Raw genomic sequence first — 19775 nt, forward strand, 5'->3', positions numbered from 1 at the left:
TTTGTGTACAAGAGGAAAGTATGGCTGTTCCCCTACGCAACAGTAACCACCAGACAATAAGGTTTGAAATCCCAATAGCAGAGGTCTTTAATGGCAGGTGGATGCAGAACACAAAATTTCCCCCCCCCATCGCACCCCCTCCCCCCCAAAAAAACCCCTGCTGTTTCAGGCTGGGAGCTGTTTGGGAAACATGGAAGAGTTTTAGAGGGGTAGCCGTGTTAGTCTGGATCTGAAAAAGTGACAAGGAGTCCTGTGGCACCTTATAGACTAACAGATGTGTTGGAGTATAAGCTTTCATGGGCAAAGACCCATTTCGTCATGTCACATGCAGCTGACGAAGTGGGTCTTTGCCACGAAAGCTTATGCTCCAATACATCTGTTAGTCTATAAGGTGCCACAGAACTCCTTGTCGCTTATGGAAGAGTTTATTTACCTGCTGAGAGAGAGAACGAATCCAGCATGTTCCTGTGGAGGGAGGAGGCACAGGGATCTGTGCAACATTAAAAGGCAGTGTTTGGAATGTGCCAATTCTTCCGAAACACCTTTTATGGGACAGATCATAAGCTATGAGCAAAGCCTGCTGTTGAATTTCACACAAACTGGGGTAACTAGGAATACATTAATAGCAAAAAGACTACACTAGTGTTCCTGAGGACCACCTGCATAAAACAAACTGAGAGGTATAGCAAGGGGCTGATAGAAAGTGGGTGGCTACATCCCTCTCAACCCACATCCACTGGCTGCACTTATGGTATGGCCACAAGTCATCTAGACCAACAAGCAATGAAAATGGTGAGAGAGCAACTACAGAAGTTAAAGAGTTTGCAGAAAAGTTATACACATACATCGTCAAACCTCAATGCAGAAGATGATGAGGAAATAACTAAAGCCTTTTCTAAGACATAAGACATGGAGAGTGGAGACAAGGCCATGACAGAAAATAAGACATTTTAAGCAGGCCCGGCCAAAGGGTTTGCGGGGCCCAAGTCTAGATGCTAGGAGCAGGGTCCCAGGCCCAGCTGGTGGAGAATACTCAGCAGCGCGGGGCCCCAAACGCCCAAGACCCAAGGCATTTGCTTGCTCGCTTTGCCCTAGGGCCGGGCCTGATTTTAAGTGAAATAGATAGGTAAAAAAATAAAGGTCAGTGCCCTGCCATTCATTAAAAAAAATTGTTAAGGAAACCAGAACAAAAAGTCCTAATAACCAGCTACTCCTTGGAAGGAAAAAAAAGAGCCAATATAGTTGTGGGGAAAGTGGTTCACCGGTTATTAGTACTGGAACTAGAGTCATGATCAGGTGGAAATCAGCCACAAAATGACAAGATTTGCCAACAATGCCTGAACAATGATAAGTGAATGAGTAGCACAATGACAGATGAAATCTAGTGTTGAAAAATTTACTTTGGAAGGAAAAATATTATCATTTATTCCCACTTCTGGATTTTAAATATTCTGGAATTACTCAAGAAAAAGCGGGAGGAGTCCTGTGGCACCTTAAAGACTAACAGATTTATGTGGATATAAGATTTTGTGGCTAAAAACCACTTCATCAGATACACTTAATCAAAAAAAGTGGATCAAGGACTATCATAGAATCATAGAATCATAGAACTGGAAGAGACCTCAGAAGGTCATCAAGTCCAGCCCCCTGCTCTAGGCAGGACCAATTCCAACTAAATCAACCCGGCCAGGGCTTTGTCAAGCCGAGACTTAAAAACCCTCTAGGGATGGAGACTCCCCTGCTTCCCTAGGTAACCCATTCCAGTGCTTCAGGTAACCCATTCCAGTGCTTCACCACCCTCCTAGTGAAATAGTTTTTCCTAATATCCAACCTGGACCTCTCCCACCACAACTTGAGACCATTGCTCCTTGTTCTACCATCTGTAACTACTGAGAACAGCCTCTCTCCATCCTCTTGGGAACCTCCCTTCAGGAAGTTGAAGGCTGCTATCAAATCCCCCCTCACTCTTCGCTTCTGCAGACTAAACAGACCCCAGTCCCTCAGCCTCTCCTCATAAGTCATATGTTCCAGCCCCCTAATCATTTTGGTTGCCCTCCGCTGGACCCTCTCCAATGCGTCCACATCTTTTTACACAAGAATGTAAAAAGGCAATCAAAACAAAAAAACAAAATATTAAGATCTATAAAGAATCAGATAGAAAATATTTTCTAATACCATTAAATGAATCTATGCTGAGCCTTCTCCTTGAATACTGTAGTCAGTTCTGGACATTATTTCAAAATACAGCAGAAATAAAAAGGGTTCAAAAGGAATCTCCTTCCCACAATACAGTACAGTATTATTCAACAAGCCAAAGGCATTCTGCAGCATTTTTATCTTCCTCTGAAGAATCATGTAATGACCGTAGCCCATTGTGGAATTTCATACTGGATAATCCATAAGTCTGATCCAGTATGGAAGATTCCCATATTCCTAAGACTCCATGTGTTGAAATATGACCAGTGTTCATATTACAATTGGCAACTTACTTTCAATTAAATAGGTTTCCAAATGCAGTTCAGAAACCGTTAGCAGTGTTACATATGTTAGCAAAGAGACACCAGTACATCTCCACTTAACATGAACTCAAAGTGAAAATGCTTCATTTCAGATTCTTTACTTTCTCAGCATTTGTGAAAATGCTTTCAGGAGGCATGTTGTAATGGGAAATGAATTCCAAAACTATTTGCATGAATTTTCATAGCTGACGTTTGTGCTTTAACTCATTTTTGTTTTGGTGTAACATGCTTAATTAGTGACCAGACTGTTACCAGATTTCTAAGGAGCCAGGAACAGGTCTATGCTGTAGATCTGCTTCATTCAGGGAGCAGTTAACCTTTACTGCACTATAACAGTGATTATAATGAAGCAAGTCCTAAGCAATTCTGTTTTATATCAATAAATGGATCAAACTAGCCTTGATGTACATCCCAGGGAGTGGGAAATAAAAAGAAGCTTACTATGAACAATTTATCATCCTGACCCACTTAATAAATTTGACTCAGCAAGATTTCAGACAGCTCTGGTCTACACTAGGTAGTTCAAAATAACAAGCAGAATGCCCACGGAATGCCCATACTACCAAGCCCGTTATTTTGAATAAGGGGCTGGTTACTATGAAATAATAACTGCTGTTTTCCACAAGGAATAACGCTAATTTCAAAATAGTTATTTCAAAATAGCAGGAGTGTGGATGCTCCGGTGCTGCTACCTTGAAATAACTACTCCCCACTATTAACTCACAGACATCTACCCTTCCCCACCGCTAATATCATTCTCACAGGCATTCACCTTCCTTCCCGCCCCCCCCCCCCCCCCCCCCGCTGCATCCCCCTTCTGTTCTGAAATGTGATTTGTCCTTTTCATATGTGTTCACTTTTTTTTAATTGTATCCTTTGGTATATATGGTTGTGACTATTTTCTTCCACTATTTGATCTGAGGAAATGGGTCTGGCCCACGAAAGCTCATCATCTAATAAACCATATTGTTAGTCTTTAAAGTGCTACATAGTCCTGTATTTTGTTTTAGCTACTCCCCACAGTCATTCAAACTAATTACTCCCCAGTGCTTTCTGGGGATCTAAGTCGAAGCAGCACATCCACATTAACAGAGCCTGCCTCTGACTGATTTTGAGGCTTCCTCATATTGTGGACATGCTATTTCGGGAGTTATTATTTCAAATAACTCAAAGTTGCTTTGAAATAATTTCCTAGTGTAGACATGCCCCCAGTGTGCACACTGACAGTGAATGTCCATCCACACTGTAATATATATGCAAGAAGTACTTTATATTGCTTACTTCACAACAGCCTGTCATTAAAAGCCTCTTGCATGCTTAAATCCATGTCTATGGACAGTTCAGGAACTTTGAAACAGGACAGCAAGGGCAGGGAGGCAGATTTGGAAGGATCTTTGAGAGAAAAAAATAACTGACAAACAAGGTGCATTGGCCACATTACCTAAATGGAGTACTCATCTTTCTGGTTATCTGTCTTGCTTATTCAAAATGGTAAGCTCTTTAAGGCATGCATATGTTGTATTTGTTTGCACAGCACATAAAATAATGGGTTCCCGATTTTGCTAGGGAGCATTTGGATACTACCACTTTGCTGATATTAAATAATCATGATAATTAGTAGAAGTTAGACAATTCCATCTGAAGATGATTTCTTTATGTTTCTTTAGCTGACATAAAATAATCATACACCACGCAGCCAGGACAGCCTGGTTCTTTTGAAATTTCTATTAAGAAAGATCAGTGATAATGTAATAGAGATCTTTTTGGCCAAAATGCTGATGGATTATGGATATGACAAAGAAAGAAATGAAAAGAATCTTTAAAGTCAACTTCCTTCTATTTGAATGTTGTAAAGAGTTGAGTTAGAAAGTGGAGAAAGATGGTGCCCCCAGAAATTATCATAAGCCAGCAAATGATTTATCTTCAGTTAGATTGTAAAGCAGGGAAGTCTCAAATCTTTAAAATTCTTCATTCACATAAACATCTCTTCCAAAATGTTTTATCCTTAATTTACCTTTGTATTTTTCTAGCATCTTAATACATATAAACCGACTCACAAAATTTCATAGATTTTGATTTAAAAGATAAAAATCCATCAGACACATCACACAAATCTATTTGGCCAAATCTTCATTTAGGGTATGTCTAGACTGCAGTCTTCTTTAGAAAGAAGCTTTTTCGGAAGAGATCTTCCGAAAAAACTTCTTCCAAAAGAGAGCACCCACACTGCAAAAGTGCATTGAAAAAGCAATCTGCTTTTTCAAAAGAGAGCATCCTAACTGCCTGGACGCTATCTCGCATGTAAGCTGTGATTGCTATGGACAGAACGGCCACCAGGGCACCTGTGCTTTTTCCTCTTCCCTCTTTTTTCGAAAAAACTCCCTCTTCCACATCCACACATGCCTTTTTCCGAAAGAGCTCTTTCGGAAAAAGCATTTTTCCTTGTAGAATGAGGTTTACCAATGTCAGAAAAGCCCCTGCACTCTTTCAATTTTCTTTCAAAAGAATGCAATTACAGTGTAGATGCAGGTGAAGTTTTTTCAGAAAAACAACCATTTTTCCGAAAAAATCCTGTAGTCTAGATGCACTTTGACTTCTTTGGAACCCTTCTGATTTACATTAAAAAATCTGACTCCATTGTTTTGAAAATATAGGTCTTCAAAAATATTTATTGTTAAGTTTAAAGCAGAAAACTTGATCCGCTATTAATAGCAGTTGTGATTCAATGCAAGAAAAGTTTCAGAAAAAAAATGGATATGACATTGTACATGATTGTTTAAATTCAGAGAGTTTGTTTCAGTATTTATAATAAATACTTGGTTTTGAAACATTTTTACTGAGTGCTTTTTAAAGTCATTTGACTTAACTGAAAATTATATGATATTATTTTCACCATATTATCACTGAAGAGTTACTGCAGCAATATATTTGAAGTTTCTTGGACTTTGCTGACCTCCATTTAAGAAAGAATCTTCTTATATTAATGGCTACGTCTACACTGTAGCTTTCTTGTGGAAACGCTTATGCAAATGAAGCGCAGCATGGAATATCGCTGCGCTTCATTTGCATAATTAATGAGCAGCTGTTTTTGCATACGAGGCTTTTGCACAAAAAAGAGCCATGTAGACAGCTCCTTTTTGTGCAAAAATCCCCTCTTGCGCAAGAGCCATTCTTCCTCATGAAGAGTCTACATGGCTCTTTTTTGAGCAAAAGCTTCTTGCTCAAAAATGGCTGCTCATTAATTATGCAAATGAAGAGCAGCAATAGACCATGCCGAGCTTCATTTGTCTAAGCTTTTCCTCAAGAAGGCTACAGTGTAGACGCAGGCTTGGTGTTCTCATTAAAACTGTACATGTGCATAAAGCCATCTGGCTCACACACACACACACACACACAGACACACACACACACACGTTAGAATAAAATGTAAACACAGACAAAAATGTAGAGAGTACCTGGTGGTAAAAGTATATATCTACAATTGCTAGAGTAAAAACAAAATTTTTTTCACATGCCCAGAGCCCTTAAAAATATATATTTTAATATTTAAAATATAAAACCACTTTAAGACCACAAAAGTAACCTTCAGTTACAACAATAACTCTGTGGGAAATATGGTAAAGGAGAGAAGTCGCATTTTCTATGCAATTTGTATGAGTCATCAGTCCTGTTTTCTCCTGAATGAAACTGGTTAGCTACAACAACAACAAAAACAAAGCTGTCTGAACCGCGCAATCCAAGTAATTATATGTTACAATGTGAACCCATTTATGACAAAACTTTTAAAATTTTGAAGAAAAAAATCATCATATCCCCTGGTTGAAACTTCTACTGAAATTATATAAACGGGTATTTCAGAGATATTGCAATTTATCTCTGTGGGAAATATGTCAGGTGACTCTCAACCTTTCTAGAACTAATTTCTACTTCTACATGACTTTAAGAGTGAAAACTTCTGAAGCATAGCTAAACATTGTTTTTGTAAATGTACTCATGAGATGTGTAGGCAACTAAAACATCTTATGATTTCTTACATCTCTTGTCCTTCCAATGCCAATCCCTCACCTCTCCAACTTGTCAGTCATACCTTGCTGTGTTATGTCTAACTTAGGCCCTGATTTTGCTCTGATTAACTTCAATGGAGCTATGTGCATGAGTTAAAATTTGCAAAAATTATGCCGCTCTCCAAGAATAAACTACCTGAGGCAGCAGCCTATTTTATTTTTCCTGTAAAGCACCATGAATTCTTATGGCAACATAGAAATGGCCATCACTTAACATCAGTTGACCTGTTGCATGCTACATTCCAAATTTTTGCAATTTCAGAGCCACAGAGTAGCTTTTTGAAGAAGGCTTCATCTACTGCTAATATAGAACTTCATTTAATACTCTTTATAGTGCCTGAGAAGAAACTTGATTGTTCTAGATTTTATTTTTAGCTTAAGTGAATTTAGACCTTGTGAATACTGATAACGCTATATGTTAAAATAAGTCATCTAGCCACAGAACAAGGATGATCAAAAACAGCATTAGCGTCTCCATGCGGCCTGTCAATGAGACTCATCCCTGATTTACAGAGATCACCTCTAGAGACTAAATGGTAGTTGACTTTATATATTCATCCAATCTTTGATGTCTCTGCTGAGACTGTCAACAAGCATGCCAGAAATGATAGTGGTGGTGGCAGCATTGCAATGTGGTTATATGTCTTCCAGGAATTGTACGAACACCAATTCCTTCAGTATAGGCCAGCTTACGCTGTCAGATGGCAATAATTTACACTGTTGATTATAGAATTCATACTGTAGTTCTTTCTAATGCATTTATTTGATTGGCCTAAGTATGAATACTTGTTTTACATGTATTTCGTATTTTAAAGGTGTATTTATATGATTTTTTTAAACAGCTTGTGGTCACTATGTTCCACTATTAACCTGGGCAAAATTCAAACAAGTGGCCTAAAATATAACCATGACACACATTTATATAACAGTGCAACTGCAAGATGCTATATTGACAAACTAACTAATCCTCACAGCCCTCCAGAGAGTTAGATTAGTATACAGTGCTTTAAAAAAAGACACCATTTACTGCCCCCACAGAATTTGTTTTACCATAATATATATTGTACTTCCTATACTTTGAAAAATACTATGGGTACAATGATAAATTTTGCTACTAGTCACAGCATGTGCTGACATTTTTATCGCTATGCATATTTTACAGATGAGGAAAAAGTGAGGGACAGAAAGACGAAGGTATTTTTTTAAACCAGCACCGTGCAGAGAGTCCCTGGTAAAGTCAGGATTAAAAATAACGAGTTCCTAGATCTCAGTTCTATGTTCCACTAACAAACATCAGAAATCTATTTTTCTAAGATTTTTGTAATTTTGTTGAAAGGAATTATTTAATTTCTTAACTACTATCTATTTTTTTCCAAATTTGATAAGCAATTTTCATTCAAAATAAATATAAGTCAATAGATTGGGAAGTGAATTGAATTTGCCAGAGTGGTGAGGCACTCTTTCGTAAGAAGAAAGTGTCAGTAACTTGAATGTTGTCTATCACAAATTGTGAGTTTTGATCGTGTTCCTGTCTTTGGGGGAAAACAGCTGTTCTCCCATTTCATCATAATTGCATGAACCACTTTAATTGAATTTCCATACACAAGATTTTGTGATTTAAAGGTGTGTTATGTAGATTTTCTTCATTTCTGCAGCACCACTTTATAGTAAAGCACAGGGCTTGTCAGTGATTCTTTCCCTTCACATGGGTTCCCTTCTTACCACATCTGGCCACATCCAAACACTGAATAGGTTATGCTGTTGAACATTTTTTGTGTCTTTATTTTGTAAGTGCCTTTTCTTCCCCACTGAGCTTCTTATCTCTATCTTCTTTTCTAATTCAGAAAAGCACTTAAAAAAGGGCTTAAATCCCACGGACTTCACTGAAACTTAAACACATAGTGAAGGGCCTTCTTTTGTCAAGGCCTAAATTACATGAGTCTCAGACTTTTTGCTGCAACTCTAAATATCAGCCTCCTCCAAGTTAAATATGAATGCAATTCTGGTTCAGCAGTCAAAGGTTGCCATGGCATTTTCCAGATAACCTATGTGCATTATTTCCAAGAATTCCATCTTCTTGGCATCGGTGTCCCCAATTTGCTTCCAGGCCCATAGCTCTATCGCTGCAGCAAAGAAGCACTGCTGACGTAAGCCACGGGGTCCGCACAGATTCACAGATGTTATAAAATGGTAAGCATTATAGAATAACGTCTCAATTACTATTTGGAAATTCAACAGCCATGCCAATATGAGGGCAGCAGTGCTCACTCATTCTTTTCAGGTATTTATATCCACCCTGAAAAACTGAAATGGAGGATTGCACAAGAATTACAGGGAGATACTTAATGCCCTCCTCCTTAAAACTGTTTCACACCAGATGCAAATAAGCAATACAGTAAATCAATAAATACTTACAAACACACAAGAAAATCAGCCCCAGCACCCAGAAATCACTGGTGAGTTGCTTTTGAATTCATGAAACTGACCTGAAAATGTAGAAAGAAAAAACTTAAAGCAAAGAAAATGGACACGTTTAACTTTTTCTTTCATTATAGGAGAGAGGCATTTTCTAGCTATGAACTAAACAAAACTGCAACCAGCACTGTTGTCACCATTTCAACCAAATAGTTTACACAGAATTTGTTTCCAGGAAGCCAATACCATGACAAACAATTATTTCATTGTTCTATATCTTACACCATAGCAACCCAGTCCATTATGGTTTGTAAGAGCTGTCAGGAATAACAGGCATGGTTATCTTTTAATAGGGAAAACAACAAAGAGAATTTTAAGGGGTTATGGGAACACACATTGCTTTAGAAAAATCTGTTGGTAATAGTGTTTTGCAGCTTAACTGTTGTAATATAATATCTTTTTGGTGTTTTAAATTGAAATACATTTAAGGTAATAGTTATATAACAAGAATGCATTTGTTCTACATAAGGTCTAGATCCCATTTAGAAGGCTAGGCACAATGCATTCAGTATAAGGAATGATTCAATCCAACATTCTTTTCCCTCCATACCCCTCAGTGCTGGCTAGAAAGGTAACAGATGCAACTCAAACCCACAGAGCTTGCCTTATAAAATTCTTTAACTAGCACAATGACTCACTTTATGCCTCTAAATATCCATGGTTTCCTCTCTCCAGAACCCCCATGCATTAGAAGGTAGTTCGGCAGTTTATTTTTATTGTTTGGTCTACATACAGCACATTTTTAGTTCTTGTGAAAACAAAGAAACTTTGTTCCAAAGCCCTTGTTTTCTTTCCAAAATGTGGGAGATGGATATGGGTAACCTTAAACTGAAAAAAAAAATAATGGAGTCTGTGCTACTAGTTTAGGTCAAACCCCCTTTTTGTTCTTTGGGAAGTATCTGATTAGTTTGCAGTTCATAAAACTGGGCGTACATTTAATGTAAAAAACATATAACTATACTGAAGAAGAAATCATCATTTTTATTGCCCTCCAGTAATGTGTAAGAAACACCTTCCCACAACATTTCTGTACCCTAACGTGCACATTGCACAATATTGCACATTGCCTAGAGACAAGGAGAGAATACCAAACTTATCTTGATGTAGAATAGCCTTCTTATCCATCCACCCACCCTGTACTGCATGTTATTCATTCCACTGAAGCCCTCCCCCAGCCCAAAAGTACACATCTAATTGTGTCTTCTCTCCTGTAATGCCAATATAGAGTCAACAAATCTCATTTGCCATATCATTGCTGTGTTATTATATATGTTAAAAGCAAGTCTGAATCTCATTATCAGTTGATTTATGCCATCAGTGTGCTTTGGAGCCACCAATTAAACAAGGACAGTGGTTCGTAAGGTCACAGTTAATTAATCTGAAAGAGTATAAATACACTTTAATGGGTACCACCTCATACAGAGAATTTAGGAACAAAGCACCACCACTTTATGGTGAACAAACAATTAGAAGGAAGGTTAAACATACAAAACTTAAAATTTAGCCTCAAAGTTCAGCTAAAATTAAAACTAAAGGAGAAAATTTAGCCTGGAAATATGCATGTGAAAATGCTTAGGACAACAATGCAAGTAAGTGAAATGACAGAACAGGGCTAACTGTGCCCAGTGATCCTGAGCAAATTAAAGCCTGTTGTTGTTCAGATAACACCTCAAAACTGGAAATCGGCTGCAGGCTGCACCATTATGCAGCTAGTCAGGCTGAAAAAAATAAAATAAAATAAACAGCCCAATCTACTCAAAATGGTTTCATCTTAGCTAGGTTGTTATATTTAGTACCTCATACAAAATAATAAAAAAAAGATATTTCTCCTGCCCTCACATTTCCTTGGTTAATTTAGTAAAATAGTGCATCACATATAATACATTCAAAGGAAATCAACTAAATGTGCAGTAATGTAGCAGCAGTGTACCGGTACAACAAGACTATAAGTAACAATAGTGAAAACACTCCAGCCTAACTGAAATACTTATTTACAGTGCAAATTCAAAATATAAAGTACCCTGACTTTAAATGAAGGAAAATTAGAGACATTTACTAAAATCATGACTCATTTTACCATGCATAGTTACTGAATAAAAAGAAAAATAATACTGGAAATATAAAACAACACCTCATGACGTAATTAACTCAAGTGGTTTCAAGACTTTTCCTTTTCGTATTTGTAGTCTAATGCTCTACTAGTAAGCACTGCCCATTATTCTCTTCCTACTTGGTTTAATATATGATAATTTCCTTCCAATCAAAAGACGAAAGATGCAGCTGTGAAACAATCTTTCTCCCTCATCAAAAAGTTAACATCACACATATTAAACCCATGCTGATTATATTTTTTAAAACATGCATTTATTTTATTGATTAGATAAGATAATATGCCTGTCACAAGGTAACCCTCTGTTCCATGAGTAATATGCATCCCCCTTTGTACCTGATCCATGCAGGACATAAGTCTGCCAGTGCAGCCTAATAAGGGACAAGATATTTGTGTTTCAGCTCTATAGATGGCTGGTTCAAACCCAGGTGGTGACCCACATGAATGGTCACTGCATTAAACCCAAGAGTCAAGATGCTCTTAAGCAAAGTATTCCCATCAATTTCTATGGTACGACTCCTATCAGTGACGTCATTGAAATATGTGTTTGCAGTCAGAATGCTGTACAAACTGATGTCAGAGCTCATTCTTACATACCTTTTTTGGAAAGCTACTTGCATAATTACTGAAGATTGGCTTGTCCCTTCCTTCCAAGGGACAGAACTGAAGCTTTTAAAAAAAAATCCCGCACTCAGATTCATGCATGTTTATCAAAAGGTGCTACATATTTAAAGCCCATTGCTTCCTAAACTAACCAATAAATTATGTGTTTTCATCAGCTGAATCTTTTGCTCCCAACTTCATTAAAAATGAAAGTATATATAGTTATATAGTATATAACAGTGTTTCTCAACCTTTGTTTTATAAAGTACCCCTTTTTCCAAAAAAAAATTCTAAGTACCCCCAGTACCTACAGTTTTCAGACACACAAAATTTTCTTCTACCATTGCAACACATTTGTTTAAACAACTTAATTGTAGCCGGGAAGACAATGAAAGGCTAATGTAGGTGTAAAAAGTACAAAATAATAAAGCGCTGTAAAATTTAACACACAAATTCAGTTTTCTCCAAATTTCAGTTGTGTTGATGCACCCCCCTCTCCCCCAGACATCTCTCAAGTACCCCTAACAGTACTCGTACCACTGGTTGAGAAATGCTGGTCTATAACACATTAATACAACGTGAGTTGGTAGATACTGATACAGATACACTCTCTCCCAGGAGTGTCCTCTTTTTTGAAAGTTCAAATATGGTAACTCTAAGGGTATGTCTACACTACCACCCTCGTTCCACGAGGAGTAACGGTAGTTCGAATTAAAGAGCCTAATTCAAACTACCTACTCTGTGCCGCGTGTCGCTGCAGGCACGGAGTCCGCACTAAGGGGGATTTAAAAATGGCGGGGCCCAGCAAGATGCAAATGAAGCCTGGGATATTTAAATCCCGGGCTTCATTTGCAACTTCGAATGCCTATATTAGCCACCCTTGTTCGAACTAGAGTGGCAGTGTAGACATACCCGGAGGGTTTTGCCAATGGTTTAAGTGGGGCTGGGATTTCACCCATTTTACAGGGACTACTGGAACAAACTATGCCCATACGGACATAAGCACATTTCCCAATTACTTCAATTAAAGCTATGCATATATAATTAAGTATTCCCGGAAAACTTTCAAGAAAAAATTGCTTTACAAAAAAGTCAGGCTTTTCTTGCAAAACCATACATGAATAAAACCATGGACATAAAAGAGACTACTGTCATGAGTAAAGGTTTGCAGGATCAGCCACACAATATTTAATAGCATCACTATAAATACCGACAACCAAAGAAACTTCTAATGAAAATAGAATTTTTTTATAGTTTCTTGTAAGTGAGCCCCCCTTCCTCCTCAACAGCTTTCATAATTCCAAGAAGATAGCTTGTATTAACACATGATTTCACCACATTTTTCTCCAGAAAGCTGAGAGTGTATTCATTTAATAAAAGCTTTCAATAATAATAAGGGACCCTGGTTATTCACAGATAGCCAGATTCTACAGGTAGTATGAATTTTCTGTGGACTACCATCAGTGAGCATGAAAGGAGCCTGTGTGTAAAAAATGGAAACAGTTATTTAGAAGAAAGCATGGTATCATGTTATATCATTTAAAAATGCGACCTATCATTGTGGGCTGCTGGGACCAAGCTATGTACCTTTCGACAACTGTTAAAAACCAATTTTCAGAATTACAGCATGACATGAGATGAGAAAAAGGTATAATACAGACATCGAAGATATACATTTAGGGCCTGATCCATGAAGCAATTTCACACCCCATACATTCAAAATTGTACAATTAAAACAACAGTAATGATCTGCAAGGCCATAATCACAATAATAAAAATGAAGGGGGCATTAAGTTGATTGTGATGAGCTCTTCTGAGTTGGAGTTCTGTTATATCCACTATGTCTGTTAGGATTTTTAATTTTTTAAGGTAAAAGGCAGAGTTTCCAGATTGGTCAGTGAAGGATGCTTTAGTTAGCCTACCTCTACACTACAGTCCTTACGGCACAATTGTACTGCTGCAACTGTGCCACTAATGTCTCCAAAGGAGCCACTTTGTGCTGATAGGAGGGTGTTCTCATGTCAACATAATTAAACTTAATTGCCAAGGGAGATGGTGGAATTTCCCTCTCTGGAGATATTTAAGAACAGATAGACATCTGTCAGGGATGGTGTAGACGGAGCTTGGCCCTGCCTTGAGGGCGGGGGGCTGGACTCGATGACCTCTTGAGGTCCCTTCCAGTCCTATTATTCTATGATTCTATGAAACTACTCTTAACAAGCAGTGGTAGGTATGTCAGCAGGAGATCATCTCCTGCCGACACTGTTCGGTTCACACCGATATTTGTCAGTATAACTTATCTCAGTCAGAGGCCATTTTTTTCATGCCTCTGAACAACTTAAGTCTTACTGACAATGTAGACACAGCCTAATATATAAGTAATACTTCATAGACTGCTTTCCTATCTGGAAATGACTTTAAACAGGCTAATTAATATTGTTATTCACAGGACTCTCCTCCATACAACAAGAGGGGATTCCTGTTACCTTCTCTCTTTGTAATGTTTCACCAATTTCCTGGCTTATATTCTGCTACCTCCACAGAGAGGCTGGGTCTATCCTAAGAATTTATATCAGTATATAGCTATTTCTCTCAGGGGACATAGCCATACTGAAGTAACCCCAGGAGTAACAGCACTAAAGCAATGGAAGAATTCATCCATCACCCTAGCTATTGCTTTCTGGGGAGATGCCTATGGGAGAATTCCCCCACCCATCAGCATAGGTGACTGGAGCACTACAGAGATGCATTACAGCACTGATGGAGGTTCAGGCTATGCACCCAAGCTCAGACTCATCCTACCCAGTGAATCTGAGCTAATCTGTCTAGCTTGCACTCGGTGGGCACCACAGTATCCACACAGCTATTTTCAGTGCATAAACATAAATGTCTAATCAAGTGGGGAGGCTCACTCCCAGTTGCAAGGCGGACATACTCTTAGGATTTGTCTAAACAGTGGTAATCAGGGTATGTCTACACTATGCAGCTTTTACAACCAAGCTGTGTTGACACAGCCCATCACTGTCAGTCAGCGTGTGTGAACTCTGTTTGTCAGCGCTTTTGCCAACTAAATACTTCCAGCCCCTACGAGTGTGTTTTGCTTTGTCAGCAGGAGAGTGCTCGTGCCGACAAAGCAGCATTCACATTTGCATTTGCCATGGAAAAACTTTGTCATTCACAGTATTGGGGAGTTAAGCACTTGATTGACAAAACTTTTGTCATTCACAAGTGCAAGTGTAGACATAGTCGAAGTAAAGTTAGGGCAAAATTAACTAAAGGTTTGGTGTTAGCACGCGTAAGTAAAAGAGCATTAAAGAAATAAAGTAGTGTTAGAGTGCATCTACACAGCACCCATAGGTCAAAATAAGATTTGCAATTGAGCTACACAAATTGTGCATCTTATTTCAATCTAATTTTGAAATAGCTATACAGCACCAAATTTCAAAATAGACCGCTATTCCAAAACATCCTTTAACCTTCGTGGAACAAGGGATGTCGGAATAGTGAGCCCATTATTTTAAAATCTATTTTGAAATAATGGGCTGGTTCAAAAAACATAAAATAGCACCACAGTCTAGACGTACCCTTAGCTTGCTATAGCTTAAGGTCCCACATAAACAATGGCAAAACTCTCAATGACATCAATGCACCCAAGATCTCACCCTACAAATATACGCCTGCATGTACTAGACAAATAATAATAATTTTGCCATCAAATTCAAGAAGCATAAAGCAAACTATGTTCATTTTATTTCTCATTGAGACACCCACGCTAGGGTTCAAGGCACTTTAGCTTATGCACATCAACTTCACACCTTTAGCTAATTCATATTAACTTTTCTGAGGGTCACCCTGTAGACAAGCCATCCAAGCTACAGTTCCCTCCATAAGGGAAAGTGTTGTTACCTCATGACTTTCCCTTTTGGAATCCTCCCACTTCATTGCTGGCTAAATACCATCAGTCCCACTTTCCAGAAGAATCCTCAACTTGATTGGGCTCCCCTACCTGCTCTTCTGGCCTTCAAACAGCCCCCAACTAGGCAATCTCAACACCCTCATATGCATAGTAAACTTAGTAAAACTAATAAAAGATAAAAATGCCCTGTTATTCATGGGAAAGCACTTTTTAAAAAACAACTACTCATAGAATCATAGAGCTGTAAGAGGCCTCAGGAGGTCAAGTCCAGCCCCTTCCCCAGGGCAGGACCAATCCCAACTAAATCATCCCAGCCAGGGCTTTGTCAAGCCGAGACTTAAACACCTCTAGGGATGGAGAGTCCACCACCTCCCTAGGTAACCCATTCCAGTGCTTCACCACCCTCCTAGTGAAACAGTTTTTCCTAATATCCAACCTAGACCTCTCCTACTGTAACTTGAGACCATTGCTCCTTGTTCTGTCATCCATCACTACTGTGAACAGCCTTTCTCCATTCTCTTTGGAACCTCCCTTCAGGAAGTTGAAGGCTGCTATCAAATCCCCCCTCACTCTTCGCTTCTGCAGACTAAACAAACCCAAATCCCTCAGTCTCTCCTCATAGGTCATGCGCTTCAGCCCCTAATTATTTTGGTGGCCCTCTGCTGGACCCTCTCCAATGCATCCACATCCTTTCTATATCTGATCCTCAGCCCTTGTTCTCAAACGAATCCTAGCTTGCCACCTTCAAAAATGAACCTGGGAATTTAAATTCAAAATTCTGGTGGGGTATGTCTACACAGCAAAGTTATTTCAGAATAACAGCCATTATTTTGAAATAATTTTACTAGCGTCTACACAGCCAAACTGCTATTTTGAAATTAAATCGAAATAGCGGAGCGCTTAGTTTGAATTTGGTAAACCTCATTCCACGAGGAATGCCCTGGTGGCCACTCCAGCCTCAACCAAGAACACTCCTCTCCCTCCCCGCTCCCTGGAGCCCTTAAAGGGGTTGACTCTGGCCACAGTGCCTGTGCCAGCTCCAAGCCTGCCAGCCCAGAGCCAGCAGTCACTGCCCCTGACCCAGTGGCCCCAAAACATGAGCCAGCAAGCTACTGGCAGCCAACCCTCCACCACTCCCCATGAGCAGTCTGCCAGGTCCCAGGAGCCTGCCAGGGCCTGGAGAAGGTGGGCACCTTCCTGGTCCGGAGTGGAGATCATGGACCTTATTCAGGTTTGGGGGGGATGCCCCCAAAGTCCATGATCTCTGCACGAGATGGAGGAACACGGCCATCTATGGCAGGATAGCTGCCAGCCTGGCCACCAAAGGCCACATGCGAACCCAGGAGCACGTTTGCATAAAAATCAAGTTGATCCGGTGAGACCATTCAACCCTGAGCCCTGAGCTTCCCCTCCCCCTTCTTCCCCTTGCTTCCCCCTTCCAGCTCCCTCCTCCCAGGTTTCCCTGTCCCCTTTCCCACCCTCTCTTCTCCCCTCTCCCCCCTCCTTTCCGCAGTCTCACCAGAGTTTCACCCCAGTTTTGTTAAATAAAGAGAATTTGTGTTCATTAAAATACGTGTATTTTATTTGATATCAGGAAGGGGGCTTAGGGAGGAGCAAGTGGAAGGACGTGAAGGAGGAATGAGGCACAAGCCCCCAGTGGAGCAGACCAGGGAGGCTCTTAGTGCTCCTCAGGGTGGAAGCTCTCCTGCAGGGCCTCCTGGATACTGACAGCCCCCCGATGGACCTCCCAGATGGCAGCCTGCAGAACGTACAGCCAGACTTGCAGCAATGTGTCCACAAGAAGCACCAGAGTGCCCGGGGCAGCTCTGGCTCCATGTTGCAGAGTGCTGCGGTGTCCCAAGTGAGGGCATTCAGAGCACGCAGAGACAAAATGCTTTGCTGTCCCTCATCAAGGTAGGCAAGCAAGCAGGGAAAGCTGAGAACCGGCTGTCCAAGAGGAGTCCCTTTAAGCACAGGCCTCACATAGCCTCAGGCAGCAGCCACAAAGAGTAACTCCTGACCTGATGCCCTGCTGGACCTGGTTCCGGCTGGCCTTAAATGCGATTCAGCGTCCACTCCGTGTGGACACGCTATTTCGAAATAGCAAAACGCTATTTTGAAATGCATTTTGTGTGTAGACGCGTTATTTCAAAATAACTTATTTTGAATTAACTATTTTGAAATAAGATATTTCAAAATAACACTGTAGTGTAGACATACCCGTAGATACCAAAAAATCATTGACTCACTAGTTTTATATCTCATTGCAACAATCTGTAACCCACTTAGGCCATCTACACTAGCAAGCTTACAGAAGCACAGCTCTATGGAAAAGAGCTCTCCTGTTGACATAATAAAACCACCTCAATGAGAAGCAGCAGCTATGTTGGCAGAAGAAGCTCCCCCACTGAATAGTGCTGTACACACCACCACTTATGCTAGTGAAACTTTTGTTACCCCGTGGAGTTGTTTATTCATACCCCTGAGCAATATACGTTACAATGACATAGGCTTTAATGTTGTGTTCAATGACTGCAGAGGTCTTAATTGCCCAGTTCATTTTCCTATGTAAACTTGTGTTTAACAATCTGTTCTACCTTCCATTTAGCTGTGGTACTATGTGTTCCATTTTCAGATCTGAAATAAGTTCTATGGAGCTCAAAAACTCCCTCTCTCACCAAGAGAAGTTGGTCCAAAAATATATTACCTTACCTACCTTACTTCTCTCATACCCTGGGAGCAACACAGACACAACAACACTGCAAACAACATATTGTATCTGGGCATGTCTGCACATACAGTGCTGCTTTGGCACAATTGTACCAATGCAGCACATCCGTTGAAGACACTTTATGCCAATGAGAGAGAACTCTCTCAGCATAATAAAAAACACCTCCACAAATGGCAGAAGCTGTCCCACCACATATATGCACATGGGCATATATGTCAGTGTAATCCCCTCCACAGGGATCAGGTCATCTTAACTATGTCACTTAGCACCCCGGGGGCCAGGGGATTTGTTTATTCACACACCTGAGCAACAAAAGTTGTGATGACCAGGCTTCCTGTAGCCATAGCACCATGGTGGAGTAGGATGGTTGAGATATTAGAGCCTTAGACTATAACTCTGGAAACCTGCATTCAAGTCCCAGTCTGTCACACAGGACTTAAGCAATTTACTTAGTTTCTCATCACTAACACAGGGTTAATATTACTTCTATTCCTCAAAGAGGTGTAATGAGAATAAATACATTAAAGCCTGTGAGCTGCTCAGATACTAGTGTAGTGAGGTTCATACAGGAACCTCAGATGGACAGGGGTTCTGCAAACCACTTCTTAGGAAAAGAACCAATTAGAAGAAGCACGTTCTCTGCCAGTCCCAATGCACAGTTCTCAAAATATTTCATTCTACTATCCTTGATAGGCTCTATGGACCACTGGTAGATTGCTGACTTATTTTATATGATTGAGATAGAGTATAATAGCTCCTTCTAGTCTCTTATGTAAATGCATATACAGTTTTGAAAGCATATATTATGTCCTCAATAGAAAACTCATTAAGGTTTCTCTGCTGTTTGTGTGCCTATCTATAAAGCATCCAATCATCTTAGGATCTCAGTGCTAGATATGAAATTAATCACTTACAATACAATTTCATAATATATAGTCACCATAAGGTTAATACAGGTACTAAAAGAAATTTTGATAAAAGGTTACTGTGCATTGCCCAATACTCAATTATAAAATGTTAAAATATCTGCCTTTTTAAAATAACCTAAAAACTCCAAAAGGTCTTCATCCACATTGTAAATTAGGGGAATATGAAATGTCACTAGAAAAAAATGTCAGACATAAGCTAACAGAAAAAACATCCGGAACTGGTAAATCTCTACAGTATCTCCTTGATTAACAATTCCACATCAATTTTTCTGGGCATGGAAGCTGGCAGTTGGGAGTGGGGGGGAGAACTTGTGCGTTTTAAGATAGTACAGGGGCAATTAGTCCCAGAATAAAAGTTTTGTCACATTTCATCACAAATCTAGATTATATAGCAATATTACAAAACCCTGACACACTTGATTGATTGT

At 39.6% G+C, this 19775-nt stretch overlaps 1 protein-coding gene across 24 annotated transcripts in view; it reads right to left on the bottom strand.

The window, feature by feature from the left end:
- SOX6 (SRY-box transcription factor 6) overlaps nucleotides 1-19775 on the bottom strand; it is a 518699-nt gene that overhangs the window by 433744 nt on the left and 65180 nt on the right. For 23 of the 24 annotated variants that reach the window (XM_006134565.5, XM_025190443.3, XM_089778649.1 and 20 more), the window contains exon 2: nucleotides 8999-9069. The exons of the other annotated variant lie outside the window; for it this stretch is intronic. The gene's annotated coding sequence lies outside the window, so the exon portion shown is untranslated. The remainder of the gene's footprint in view (nucleotides 1-8998; nucleotides 9070-19775) is intronic. 24 annotated transcript variants of the gene reach the window in all.

This window comes from Pelodiscus sinensis, chromosome 5 (assembly GCF_052426305.1).
Source record: "Pelodiscus sinensis isolate ZL-2025 chromosome 5, ASM5242630v1, whole genome shotgun sequence".
Taxonomy (NCBI): domain Eukaryota; kingdom Metazoa; phylum Chordata; order Testudines; family Trionychidae; genus Pelodiscus; species Pelodiscus sinensis.